The following is a 14,310-nucleotide window of genomic DNA, read 5'->3' on the forward strand; positions in this document are numbered from 1 at the left end:
CATGCAGGTCTCGAACTAAAGTTCATTGAGCGGTAAAGAGACCTAGGTGATACAGTCCAAGAGTCTTCAAAGGTCCACTCTGAGACTATAGCAAAAGCAAATAGGGTATTTGGAATATAATTGCAAAATACTGCGGATGATGGAAATCTGAAATAACACCAGAAAATGCTGGAAATACTCAGCAGGCCATGCAGCATCTGTGTGGAGAGAGAAACAGAGTTAACGTTTCAGGTCTGGGACCCTTCATCAGAACTGGAAAAAGCTGGAGATGTAACAGATATTAAGCAGGTGCAGAGACAGGGGGGCGGGGGGGGTTAGGAGGGGAGGAAGGAATTGAAAGAACATCCTGTACTTTTGTAAGAGGCAGGAAAGATAAAATGTTGCAGATGGGAATGGCAAAAATCATACTGCATGAAAAATGGGGGCAGGGATAATTATCTGAAATTGTTGAACTCAATGTTGAGTCCGGCAGGCTGCAAAGTGCCCAATCGAAAGATGAGGTGCTGTTCCTCGAGCTTACACTGAACTTCATTGGAACAATGCAATAGCCCGAGGACAGAGAGATCAGAGTGGGAGTGAAGCGGCGAATTAAAGTGACAGGCGACCGGAAGCTCAGGGTCACCCATACGGACTGAACGGAGGTGTTCCGCAAAGCGGTCGCCCAATCTGCGTTTGGTCTCCCCAATGTAGAGGAGACCGCATCGTGAGCAGCGAATACAGTATATTAAATTGCAAGAAGTACAAGTAAATCGCTGTTTCACCTGGAAGGGGTGTTTGGGGCCCTGGACAGTGGGAAGGGAGGAGGTAAAAGGGCATGTGTTACATCTTCTGCGCTTGCACGGGAAGGTGCCAGGTGAAGGAGAAGGGCTGTTAGGGGTGATTGAGGAGTGGACCAGGGTGTCGCGGAGGGAGCGGTCCCTTTGGAATGCTGAAAGGGGAGGTGAGGGGAAGATGTGTTTGGTGGTGGGATCACGTTGGAGGTGGCAGAAATGGCGGAGGATGATCCGTTGAATGTGGAGGCTGGTGGGGTGAAAGGTGAGGACAAGGGGAACCCTATCGTGGTTCTGGGAGGGAGGGGCAGGGGTGAGAGCAGAAGTGCGGGAAATAGAACGAGCACGGTCAAGGGCCGTGTCAACCACGGTAATGGGGAATCCTCGGTTGAGGAAAAAGAAAGACATGTCAGAAGCACTAGTATGGAAGGTGGCATCGTCAGAACAGACGCGGCGGAGACGGAGAAACTGGGAGAAAGGAATAGAGTCCTTACAGGAAGCGGGGTGGGAGGAAGTGTAGTCCAGGTAGCTGTGGGAGTCGGTGGGCTTGTAGTGGATGTTTGTTGAAAGCCGATCGCCAGAAATGGAGACGGAGACGTCAAGGAAGGGAAGGGAAGAGTCGGAGATGGACCATGTGAAGGTGAGGGCAGGGTGGAAATTGGAAGTAAAGTGAATGAACTTATCCAGTTCAAGGCGAGAGCAGGAAACGGCACCAATAAAGTCATCGATGTACCGGAAAAAGAGGTGAGGGAGGGGACCTGAGTAGGACTGGAACAAAGAATGTTCCACATATCCCATGAACAGGCAGGCATAGCTAGGGCCCATGCGGGTTCCCATAGCAACACCTTTAATTTGGACGAAGTGAGTTTTGTCGCCTGTCACTTTAATTCACCGCTTCACTCCCACTCTGATCTCTCTGTCCTCGGCCTATTACATTGTTCCAATGAAGCGCAACGTAAGCTCGAGGAACAGCACCTCATCTTTCGATTGGGCACTTTGCAGCCTGCCGGACTCAACATTGAGTTCAACAATTTCAGATAATTATCCCTGCCCCCATTTTTCATGCAGTATGATTTTTGCCATTCCCATTTGCAACATTTTATCTTTCCTGCCTCTTACAAAAGTACAGGATGTTCTTTCAATTTCTTCCTCCCCTCCTAACCCCCGCCCCCCCCCCCCCCGCCCCCGTCTCTGCACCTGCTTAATATCTGTTACATCTCCAGCTTTTTCCAGTTCTAATGAAGGGTCCCAGACCTGAAACGTTAACTCTGTTTCTCTCTCCACGGATGCTGCCTGGCCTGCTGAGTATTTCCAGCATTTTCTGTTGTTATTATAGGGTATTTGGAAGTTTTGCTAGGACATTTCAATATTAAACTAGTGTCTTTGTATAAGATCTTGCTTGGTCCTCAACTAGAATACTGTGCCCAATTTTGGTCCCCTCACATGATGGGCGATATGGAAGATTTTTGTCGGGTAAGGACATCAAGGGATACAGAGCTAAGGCAGGTAAATGCAGTTGAGCTGCAGATAACCGTGATCTAATTGAATGATGGAGCAGGCTCAAGGGGCTGAATGGCCTACCCCTGTTCTTATGTTCCTAATGCCAAGGCTATATCATCATTCTATAGCACTGCACATTCAACCAACATGTTGGCTGCCAACAGAATCAGGAGGTGACTGATCTATTGATTTTGCTTTCCTCCAGCTTATTCAGCAATCTCTTTCAACGCAGTCAATTTGGTTCTTTCAAACTCCTAGGGGGAAAAATTCGGGTGCTTAGCACCTCCTGTTAGCGCCTCCGGGGCGGGGCGGGGTGGGGGGGGGCGCTAATGGGGCACCAGAGAACAGCGCCCAAGTGCAGGGATTATAGGGCTGCTTGCAAAATTGACCCTACGCCCCCCCCAGCACATCGCCAAGTTAAAATCCAGCCCAAATTGGAGGAGGTCGCGTATATTGAGGTATTTGCAAATGTGAACGGACATTTTAATTTGAAGCCACCCTCAAAGATAAGAAAAAGTGACTGAGTGATGGTCACAAGTGGACCGTTAACTTTACATTCTGGGGCAACTCGGTAAATGGAAGCTGCTCTATTCTCAGTGAGTTTGAGTTAAGCGTGCAGACTGCTTGTGCACCGTAAGGACGAACAGTCTGTATTTTTGGCACAAAGGCTAATGGGTTTTCATCAGGTGTGGTTTGATTTTCTAGTCGCAATTTTCCCGACATTAAAGTTGCATCAAATTCAATATTGATTGAACTATTATCTTGGTCTAACACCCAATTAAAACCTCATTCATATAATTATGCTGTTACAGACATAGCAACCCACACTTGTTTGGATATTACTGGGATGTAAAACACCTTTTAAAGCCTCTCACCGTAAAATTTATGCCACAGACAGAAAACTCAGCTCACAGTTTCATGAGAAACACTTGCATCGATTCCTTTCTTCCCCTGTGAAGCTCTGAGGGATGTTTTTCTACATTATCAGTGCTAGTTGTTAATTAAAACCAGACAGGGCCCAGGCATTCTCTGAGGGGTTTGCACTCCGCTGCCACCATGGATGGAAGCAGGTGAATTGGATGCATAGAAACATAGAAGTTAGGATCAGGAGTAGGCCATTCGGCCCCTCGAGCCTGCTCCGCCATTTAATGAGATCATGGCTGATCATCCAAACTCAGTACCCTGTCCCTGCCTTCTCCCCATATCCCTTGATCCCTTTAGCCTTAAGAAATATATCCAACTCCTTCTTGAATATATTTAATGAATTGGCCTCAACTGCCTTCTGTGGTAGAGAATTCCACAGGTTCACCACTCTCTGGGTGAAGAAATTCCTCCTCATCTCTGTCCTAAATGGCTTACCCCTTATCTTTAGACTGTGACTAAAGGTGTAATCCTGGATAGGGTAAAGGGGGTCTCGAAACCCACCTGGCTGCCGGTCCTGACGGCATTTGGCCGAGGGGGCTTAATGAAATGGGAGCAACGCTAAGTGAGGGATTGTTCCCATGGAGGCGCAGGAGACTCCTGCTGTGGCAATGGTCACAAAGGGCAACAAGTCAGAACTAGGATCGTTAGCTTGACTTCAGTTATAGGCAAGTTGTAGAAGGGGTCCGTTCAGTCCATAAGGGGGACCCCCCAGCTCCCGGTGGCCTGTCACTTTAATTCTCCGCCCCATTCCCACTCAGACCTCACCGTCCTCGGCCTCTTGCATTGTTCCACGGAAGCTCAGCGTAAGCTCGAGGAACAGCACCTCATCTTTCGATTAGGCACTTTATAGCCTTCTGGACTCAACATAGAGTTCAACAATTTCAGATCATAACCTCGGCCCCTATCATATCATAACTAGCTGGGGGGGCCCGGCGTTGCCAAGGCTTTTTTGTAAAACGGCAGTTTACAGGGCTGCGCGGTTTACGGCCGGCCGCTGCCGCTCCCCCGCTCTGTGTCTCGGGCCGAGCGGTTGTGAGGCCCGGCCCGAGTGACCCCAACTCACCTCCCACTCTGGCGGGCCGGGAGCGCGATACTGTGCCGGAGCCACACTGTGGGGGTTTGTAGTGCTGGTGCTGTCGCTGTCGGTATTTAAAAAATGGCGGCGACGTTTCGGGAGGCTGCATGAAATGAAACGCCCCCCTTTTTTTTTAATCCACACTTTCGTCTGAGCTTTTTTCTTCCCTCCCACATGGCAGCTGTCCTTCGTTTTGTCAGGGCCATTCAGACTTCATCTAGGGCCATCCTTTGTTTCTTGAATATTGCTTAATGGCCCAGAAATTTGGGTCTCCACGGGTGAGTACGCACGGGGTACTCACCTGTAAGCCCAATGGAAGAGCCGGTTTCCTGCATGCACTGTGCATGCGTGGGAAACCGGCACTTCCGTTCCCCTGAAAGAACGGGTTCAGAAGTCGAACGCGTGCGCCGGAGAGGCTGCGCGTGCGCATTGAACTTAGGTTTTTTTTGCAGGTTTTCCCGGGAAGGCCTGCTTTTTATAAGGTAAGTGGTGAATTAATTAAAATTAAAACATTTTTTCCACTGGTTTATTATTTTTAAATACGTTAAAGAAAGGTAAGTTTATTTTTAGCTCCGTTAGAAAATGTAATTAACTTTTTCAAAAATTTAAATTATTGTTTAAAATAGTCATTTCATGTAATTTATAGTTTATTTTAAAAATGTGATTTTTAAAAAATTTATTTGAAGATTTAGTGATGTTTTGGGGCTTATAGTATTTATAGGTTTGACAGTCTTCCTGTCAAACTTATGAATGAAGCATTCCCTGCTACCATTGGCTCCCCATGGCCCACGTGATCCCAGGGGACGCTTCGAACTAACTGCACCCCTGGGATATGCAAGCACTGCATGCCGGCAGTTGGAGGAGGCCCAGGATTACAATTCCACGGGGGCTCACAGCTCAACGGCCGACGCGCAAGGTAAGTGCAGGTCGGGGGCTTGCACCCGCGGGAAGCCCCCGACCCGAATTTCTGGGCCATTGTCTCTCAATGTCTCTTAATCTCTCCTGCTTTCTATCCTATCTCTGACCTTCCCTTTTGTTCTTTCATCCCCTCCCCCTTTTTCCCAGCCACCACTTGCTTTAAAATCAATTCCCTTTCCTGCTTTTTTCCCAGTTCTGATGAAGGGCCTTTGACCTGAAACATTAACTCTGTTTCTCTCTCCACGGATGCTGCCCTGACCCTCTGAGTTTTTCCAGCATTTTCTGTTGTTATTTCAGATTTCCAGCATCCGCAGTATTTTGCTATCGTTGTAGAAGGGGTCGTCAGATACCTTGTATGACCACTTGGCGAGGGTAGGGACACTCAACATGGTTCCTGGAAAAGAAGTTGATATCTTGCCAACCTGGTTGAATTTTTCAAGGAAGTTACTAGGTTGGTGCATGAAGATTGTTGTATACCTGGATTTACGAATAAAAACTTTTGACAAGATGCCACACAATAAAAGAGTTTATATTGAGTTTTATAAGAGTTCTACTTTATATTAGTTCTGTGGGATTTGGAGGGCAGATCATGGGTTGGATAAGGAATCGGTTTCATTCTCATAGACAGAGATGATTTGCTATTAATGGAAGTGGTTCTGGTGGAGACTGGTTACTAGCAGAGTCCCACAGGGCTCGGTGTTGGGACCATTGCTCTTCACAATTTATGTCAGTGATTGGCAAGAATGTTTGGGACCCTGAGCACAAGGACTATTTGAGGCCTCTCTGTACCCCTAGCACAATTCCACCCATCCACCGCCCCCGATCCATTAAACACAAACTCTGCCTTCGGGCAGTATTTTAAATGTTAGAATATTATGATCTGGTGTAATTGTTCTGTAAGTAAGAATGTAAGAAATAGGAGCAGGAGTCAGCCATGCGGCCCCTCGAGCCTGCTCCGCCATTCAAGAAGATCATGGCTGATCTTCGACCTGAACTCCACTTTCCAACCCGATCCCCATATCCCTTGATTCCCCTAGAGTCCAAAAATCTATTGATCTCAGTCTTGAATATAATCAATGATTCAGCATCCACAGCCCCCTGGGGTAGAGAATTCCAAAGATTCACAACTCTTTGAGTGAAGAAATTCCTCCTTATCTCAGTCCTAAATGGCCAACCCCTTATCCTATGAGACTATGACCCCTGGTTCGAGACTCTCCAGCCCAGGGGAAACAGCCTCTCAGCATCTACCCTGTCAAGCCCTCGAAGAATTTTATATGTTTCAATAAGATCACCACATTCTTCTAAACTTCAGAGAGTATAGACCCAATCTACTCTGTTCTGGTGTGTGTTACTGGGGGCCCTATATTTGCACAATAGATGGAAGCAGGTGAATTGGATGCAGGTATAATCCTGGCTGGTGGTGGGGGTGCTATAGTTGACTGGGGCTGTAGGGCACGGGCCCCATCAGCCCTTATGATAATCGACCCCTGGCACTGAGGGAATTGTCTGCAATTTTGCAGATGACACTAATATTTGTGCAAATGTTAGAGCCTTAGATGAGGAAAAAATATGACTACAAGCACATCTAGATAGGCTGGAGGAATGGACCCACATCTGGCAGGTGACACTCAATGTTGGATAAATGCAGTGATGTGCACGTGGATACGGGTAATGCCAAGCATCTATATACCATGCAGGTCTCGAACTCAAGTTCATTGAGCGGTAAAGAGACCTAGGTGATACAGTCCAAGAGTCTTCAAAGGTCTACTCTGTGAGGCTATAGCAAAAGCAAATAGGGTATTTGGAAGTTTTGCTAGGACATTTCAATATTAAACTAGTGTCTTTGTACAAGATCTTGCTTGGACCTCATCTAGAATACTGTGCCCAATTTTGGTCCCCTCACATGATGGGCGATATGGAAGATTTTTGTTCTTGTGCACCAGTCGCTGAAGGTAAGCACGCAGGTGCAGCAGGTGGTTAAGAAGGCATATGGGATGTTGGCCTTTGTAGCAAGAGGATTCGAGTACAGGAACAAGGAAGACTTGCTGCAGTTGTACAGGGCCTTGGTGAGACCACACCTTGAGTATTGTGTGCAGTTTTGGTCGCCTTATCTGAGGAAGGATGTTCTTGCCATGGAAGGAGTGCAGCGAAGAGTCACCAGGCTGATACCTGGGATGGCAGGAATGACATATGAGAGAAGATTGGGTCAATTGGGCTTATACTTGCTGGAGTTTAGAAGAATGAGAGGGGATCTAATTGAAACTTATAAAATTCTAACAGGACTAGACAGACTAGATGCAGGAAGGATGTTCCCGATGGTCGGGGAGTCCAGAATCAGGGGTCACAGTCTAAGGATAAGGGATAAGCCATTTAGGACTGAGATGAGGAGGAATTTCTTCACCCAGTGAGTGGTGAACCTGTCGAATTCTCTGCCACAGAGGGCGGTGGAGGCCAGTTCATTAAATATATTCAAGATGGAGTTGGATATATTTCTTAAGGCTAAAGGGATCAAGGGATATGGGGAGAAGGCAGGGACAGGGTACTGAATTTGGATGATCAGCCATGATCTCATTGAATGGCGGAGCGGGCTCGAGGGGTCGAATGGCCTACTCCTGCTCCTATCTTCTATGTTTCTCTGTTTTTATGTTTGTCGGGTAAGGGCATCAAGGGATACAGCGCTAAGGCAGGTAAATGGAGTTGACCTGCAGATAACCATGATCTAATTGAATGATGGAGCAGGCTCAAGGGGCTGAATGGCCTACCCCTGTTCTTATGTTCTTAATGCCAAGGCTATATCATCATTCTATAGCACTGCACATTCAACCAACACATTGGCTGCCAACAGAATCAGGAGGTGACTGACTACCGTTTGCTCCAGATCTATTGATTTTGCTTTCCTCTGGCTTATTCAGCAATCTCTTTCAACACAGTCAGTCAATTTGGTTCTTTCAAACTCCTAGGGAGAAAAATTCTGTTGGGTAGCATCTCCTGTTAGTGCCTCCGGGGGGTGGGGGCCACTAATGGGGTACTAGGAACATAGCGCCCAAGTGCGGGGATTTTAGCGCCGCTCGCAAAATTGACCAGTCATTTTGCGGCAGCGTTAAACACTACTGCCACAATCTCCTGCGCCCGCAAATCGTGACATCAGTCGAGTGTGTAGCGCCCCGGTAGCGCCCTGGACTGGATATTGAGTTGCGCCCCCTGCCTTAGCGCCTGCCGCTAGGAACGACAGATAGAGGGGAACGTTTTCAAGTCGGGAAGGGGCTGAGGGAGCGCTATTTAAAGGTGGGTGCTTCCTGCCTTTTCTTGTTGGCAAAATTTTTGGAGCGATTTAATGCTGTCCTAAGGAGTTTTGGCCCTCAGCACCACTCTTGAGGTTTCTAAGTGCTGAGCTCTTTCCCTGGGCCTATCCATTAGTGCTTCCAACACAATTACTTTTGAGGTCTCTCCAGGTCGAGAGTCAAGGCTGCAATGAGCAGGGAGTGGCTGGCCAGCAAGATGGCCCCTCCCCTTTAAGAATGGGACGGCGCCAGTCTGTCTGGCTTCCATGGTAGCGGACATCGCCTGAGCTTCAGTAGCGCTCTGAGGTAGCACCTCGCTCCCTGACGTTTGCGCTTTGAGAGAGGTGTGTAGCACCTGATTTAGCGCTCAAATCACCTCCAGGGGCGATGGAGGCGAATATTGCAGTCGGAGGCAATAATTAGCGCCGAGCTCTAAACTTTGCGCCCGGCCGATATTAGCGCCCCAAATTGAGCAAAACCCAATTTTTCCCCCATCTCATTATTTCCCTAACTCCTCTGGTTTTTGCTACCCTTGGCAGCAAGTGCACTGATCGATTCCTAATGACCTGGTCAGTCCTCTCATTCAGTGAATGGTGGCATTGGGCAGCCTTAAATTATTGAACTGAGTTTCATTGACCGACACATAGAATCATTGATGTAATAAAGCTCACTACGCACTTGGTTTGAGCATAAAGCAAGGCTTTAATCAACTTGTTTCAGAACATGGAGGTCTAGTTGTACTTCACTAGTTCCTTGTCTTTACAAAATGTCCCTGGCTAGCTGGGGCCGACGCCCGAGCATTTATACGCCTTGGATGGCGCCACCAGCTGGCCATCCAGCGTTATTTCATGAGTAGTTTCTTGATGAATGATGAGATTTATAAGAATCATAGAATGGTACAACTCAGAAGGAGGCCATGTGGCCCATCGTGCCTTTGAAAGAGCTGTCCAAGCGAAGCCCCGTCTGCCCTCTCAGGTAGGTGTGAAAGATCACATGGCACTACTTCGAAGAAGAGCAGGGGAATTCTCCCTCGTGCTCAACCAACATCTAAAGACAGATTATCTGGTCATCATCACGTTGCTGTTTGTGGGAGGTTGCTGTGCGCAAATTGACTGCCGTGTTTCCTACATTACAACAGTGACTACACTTCAAAAGTACTTCATTGACTGTAAAGTGCTTTGGGATATCAACAACAACATCTTGCATTTATATAGCGCCTTTAACATAGTAAAACGTCCCAAGGCGTTTCACAGGAGTATAAGACAAAAAATTTGACACCGAGCCACATAAGGAGAAATTAGGGCAGGTGACCAAAAGCTTAGTCAAAGAGGTAGGTTTTAAGGAGCGTCTTAAAGGAGCAAAGAGAGGTAGAGAGGCGGAGAGGTTTAGGCAGGGAATTCCAGAGCTTAGGGCCCAGGCAACAGAAGGCACGGCCACCAATGGTTGAGCGATTATAATCAGGGATGCTTAAGAGGGCAGAATCATGATGCATCAGGCATCACTGTAACACAGGCCGGTGTCGGGGATGTGTCAGAAGTGCACGGCGCTGGAAGAGAGCAGACGTGTCTCTGTGAGCTCCCACAGCTTTGTTTATTTTTTTCGCTACTGCGGCCGTTATTTATACTTGTTTTTAATTTTTGCTTTTATATTTATATGCTTGTATTGTGGGAGAGAGTGGGGAGTAAGCATTCTATTGTACTAGTTACATATGGCAATAAAATGATCTTGAATCTTGAATTAGAGGAGCGCAGATATCTCCTGGGGTTGTGGGGCTTGGGGAGATTACAGAGATAGGGAGGGGCGCAAATCAACTAGCATCTGGGCGTGGTGCCGCTAATGCCTCCCGCGAAATTCAGCGGGAGGTGCGCTAACTGTTCATGCCTCCCGGCGCTGCACTGCCGGCGATCACGTCATCGTCGTGCACAGCGCCACGCTCGCACCCCGGCTGTAATATTGGGTGGCGCCCGCCGACTTACCGCCAGATGCTATGTCGGGGTCGGGGGGGGGGCCTACCTGCGGCCGGGGCGGCGCTAGTTAACGGGGAGGTGGCGGGCGGCCATTTTTGTTGTTGGCCACCTGCCAGCACCTGCCCCCGTTGCTGTCCCCGGCCCCCGTGAAGCCCCCCCACGGGGTGCCAGCTGCTCTCCGTGAGCCCAGCACTCCTCTTGAGTGCTGGGCTCATTTGCTGGCACTCCCGATCCCTGGTGGCCCAGCTGGGTGCTGGGACGTGCTGCGCCAGGCCCCTCCCCTTAATAAGGGGAGGAAGCCCTATAGTACCGTGACGAGATGTGCCGCAGCGCTGCGGCATGTAGCGCCGCAATATTGGCTCACAGCACCCAAAGAGGGATGCGGGGCGCTTCCAGTAGCGCCCCTTCTCCCTCTTGGGGCACTACCTGGGAAAATCGGCAGCGGGGGTGCTGAAATAAAGAATAGATTTGCCTTCCAAAGTTAGCCTATATTAACTTTAAAAATCGGCAGCATATCTTTCTACATCCAGTCCCAACTAAAGCTAGAAAAGGACTGAATTTAAGGTAGCCACAACACATCATGTGATCATCAACTACCAATGAGATTACAACACATATCCCAAGGCAGTTAACAAACAACGAATCACAATACTTTTACTAATCAAGGAATAATCACCACAGGTGCTAACTATTTCGGGGCGCTAAAACTGGTAGCGCCACATAGGGGTAAAACTTGGGTAGAACCCCCTTTGCGGCTTCACGGGGGCTGGGGATAGCAATGGGCGCAGGTGCTGGCAGGCAGCCAGCAACAAAAATGGCTGCCCGCCACCTCCCCGTTAACTAGTGCCACCCCGGCTGCAGGTAGGCCCCCCTGACCCCGGCCGACATAGCGTCCGGCGGTAAGTCGGGGGGCACCACCCAATATTACAGCAGGGGCACGAGCGGGGCGCTGTGCACGGCAATGACGTCATCAATGGTGGCACAGCGCTGCACGGCGCTGACCTCCCGATGAATTTTGTGCCCTCTTACGGCACTAACGGGAGGCGCAAATCAACCGAATTTAACCCCCATAGAGTCATACGGCACAGAAGGAGGCCATTCGGCCCATCAAGTCTGTGTCAGCTCTCTGTAGAGTAATCGAGTCAGTCCCATTCCCCCGCTCTATCCCCGTAGCCCTGCAAGTTTATTTCCCTCAAGTGCCTATCCAGTCTCCCCTTGAAAACACTGAGTGTCTCCGCTTCCACCACTTCCATCGGCAGCGAATTCCAGGCCCTCACCACTCGCTGCGTAAAAAAGTTTTCCCTCACGTCCCCCCTGTATCTCTTGCCCAAAACCTTAGATCTGTGTCCTCTAGTCCTTGTACCATCAACTAGCGGGAACTGCTTTTCCCTGTCTAGCCTATCCGAACCCATCATAATCTTGTACACTTCTATCAAATCACCCTTCAACCTTCTTTGCTCTAATGAAAACAAATCCAGCTTCTCCAACCTGTTCTTGTAGCTAAGATCCCCCATCCCCGGAACCATTCTGATAAATCTCCTCTGCACCCTCTCAAGTGCCTTCACATCCTTCCTAAAGTGTGGTGACCAGAACTGGACGCAATAATCCAGTTGTGGCCTAAGCAGCACTTTATAAAGGTTCAGCATATCGTCTCTACTTTTGTACTCAATACCTCTATTTATGAAGCCCAAGATCCCATATACTTTGCTAACCTCTCTCTCAATATATCCCGCCACCTTCAGAAACCTATGCACATTAACTCCCAGGTCCCTTTGCCCCTGCACACTCTTTAAAACTGTGCCATTAAGTGTATATTGCCTCTCCCTTTTCCTTCTGCCAAAAGTGGTGGTGAGGTAGAGCTGGGTGTCATCAGCGTACATGTGGAAACTGACACTGTGTTTTCGGATGATGTCGCCGAGGGGCAACATGTAGATGAAAAATAGGAGGGGGCCAAGGATAGATCCTTGGGGGACACCAGAGGTAACGATGCAGGAGCGGGAAGAGAAGCCGTTGCAGGTAATTCTCTGGCTATGATTAGATAGATAAGAATGGAACCAGGCGAGTGCAGTCCCACCCAGCTGGGTGACGGTGGAGAGGCGTTGGAGAAGGATGGAGTGGTCAACCGTGTCAAAGGCTGCAGACAAGTCAGGAAGGACGAGGAGGGATAGTTTACCTTTGTCACAGTCACAAATGGCATCCTTTGTGACTGTGATGAGAACCGTTTCGGTACTGAGGCAGGGGCGGAAACCTGATTGAAGGGATTCAAACATGGAGTTGCGGGAAAGATGGGCACAGATTTGGGAGGCGACAACACGTTCGATACGAGGAAGACATCCTGAGGTCGTGATTACTCCTACCTTCCAACCTATCACAGACCTTTGTTCCTTCCTCCCCTGTTTTCCCTGCCTCTGTACTGGCTTAACACCTGTTAAATCTAACTTGTTCCAGTTCTGACGAAAGTTCATGGACCTAAAACGTTAACTCTGTTTCTCTCTCCACAGATGCTGCTTGGCCTGCTGAGTATTTCCAGAAAGCAGATGAGTTTATCATGATAGATTAGTCTGGAAAAAAGAACATTCAACAAAACTTTTGGTGAGAAGCAAGTTCTGGGAGTGAAAGATGGTAGATAGTTAAAAGATAATCTCACAGGTACAGGACATTTATCAGTTAGAAGACTGGTTTCTCTCGTTGGACCTCAGTTATCCCCAGAGTGTTTAGTTGATTTCAATTTTGGATGATAAGCAACTAAAATTAATGGAACTGCAACAGAATGTAGAAGGAGCTTCTCATCACTGTCCCATGCCCATGAATCATTAAAACAATTTTTTGTTGCAAATCTATTACAATTAATCCACCATACTGAGTTAGAATCAATGCCAATTAATGTCTATTCCATTCACTTTCTGTGTCTACTGAAATGGATGAGCCTTCATCATCTCCTCCCGCACTTCAATAAATACCGATGGATAAAGAAAAGGAATGCCTCGAAATGTCAGGCTGATGGTCCCATGGTTGAAAAGTTGGACTGGACAGTTGTCAAGGAAAAGTGTCTCCTTGTATTAGTGCTGCTGCTCCGGCTGGGCAATGAGTGTTGCTAACTTTAGAAATGCTCTCTCTTGAGGTTGAAACAAGTCTAGCATATCTCAGATGAAAAGAAGGCTATCTGAGTAAATGCTTAGGCATAGTAAATGTTAGTGATTTCAGAAAGCAGGGACTTCTGTATTAAATGTTTGACTGCACCGATTCATTCTGTAGGTAATGCATTTTTGAAAGAAATACGGATAGAAAAATACATTTAATTACTTCCCCACACCTGCCCTTGAAATATTGGCCCAGAAATTCGGGTCCCAACGCGTGAGTACGCACGGGGTACTCACGCGTGCACCCGATGGAAATGCCGGTTTCTTGCATGCACTACGTGATGTAAGAAAAAGGAGACTTACCATCAAGTAACTTTAAAGTAAGCTTTAAGTAACTTATAAACACACTATATACAAGAGAGGTCTTTACCATGCCTCTGGTAGAAGCCTCTTACAATACTGAACAGACCAGTATTTATACCAGTCCAACAGGAAGTGACATTTACAGGAAGTGAGGTAATTACACAGTTCATAGTTCATAGTTCATAGTTCACAGGAAGTGATGACATAACTTCCCGGAAGTTAGCATTTTTATCACATTCTTCCCTCCTGCAGGATTAGGAGGCTGTGGTCTACCTTTTGGTCCGTAGCCGCCGAACAAGGAAGAGTCGCACCCGTTTGGATTCCCGTCGTAGAGGGTCGCTGGTCCGCTTACATGCGGTTGGCCATTGGTCAGAATCTGTGTGGCCTGGATTGCCCTGTGAAGGGTCGGGGAGATCATGGCTTCGAGTACGA

Source organism: Somniosus microcephalus, chromosome 3, assembly GCF_052327205.1.
Source record: "Somniosus microcephalus isolate GS21.2 chromosome 3, FLI_Smic_1.0, whole genome shotgun sequence".
Classification (NCBI taxonomy): domain Eukaryota; kingdom Metazoa; phylum Chordata; class Chondrichthyes; order Squaliformes; family Somniosidae; genus Somniosus; species Somniosus microcephalus.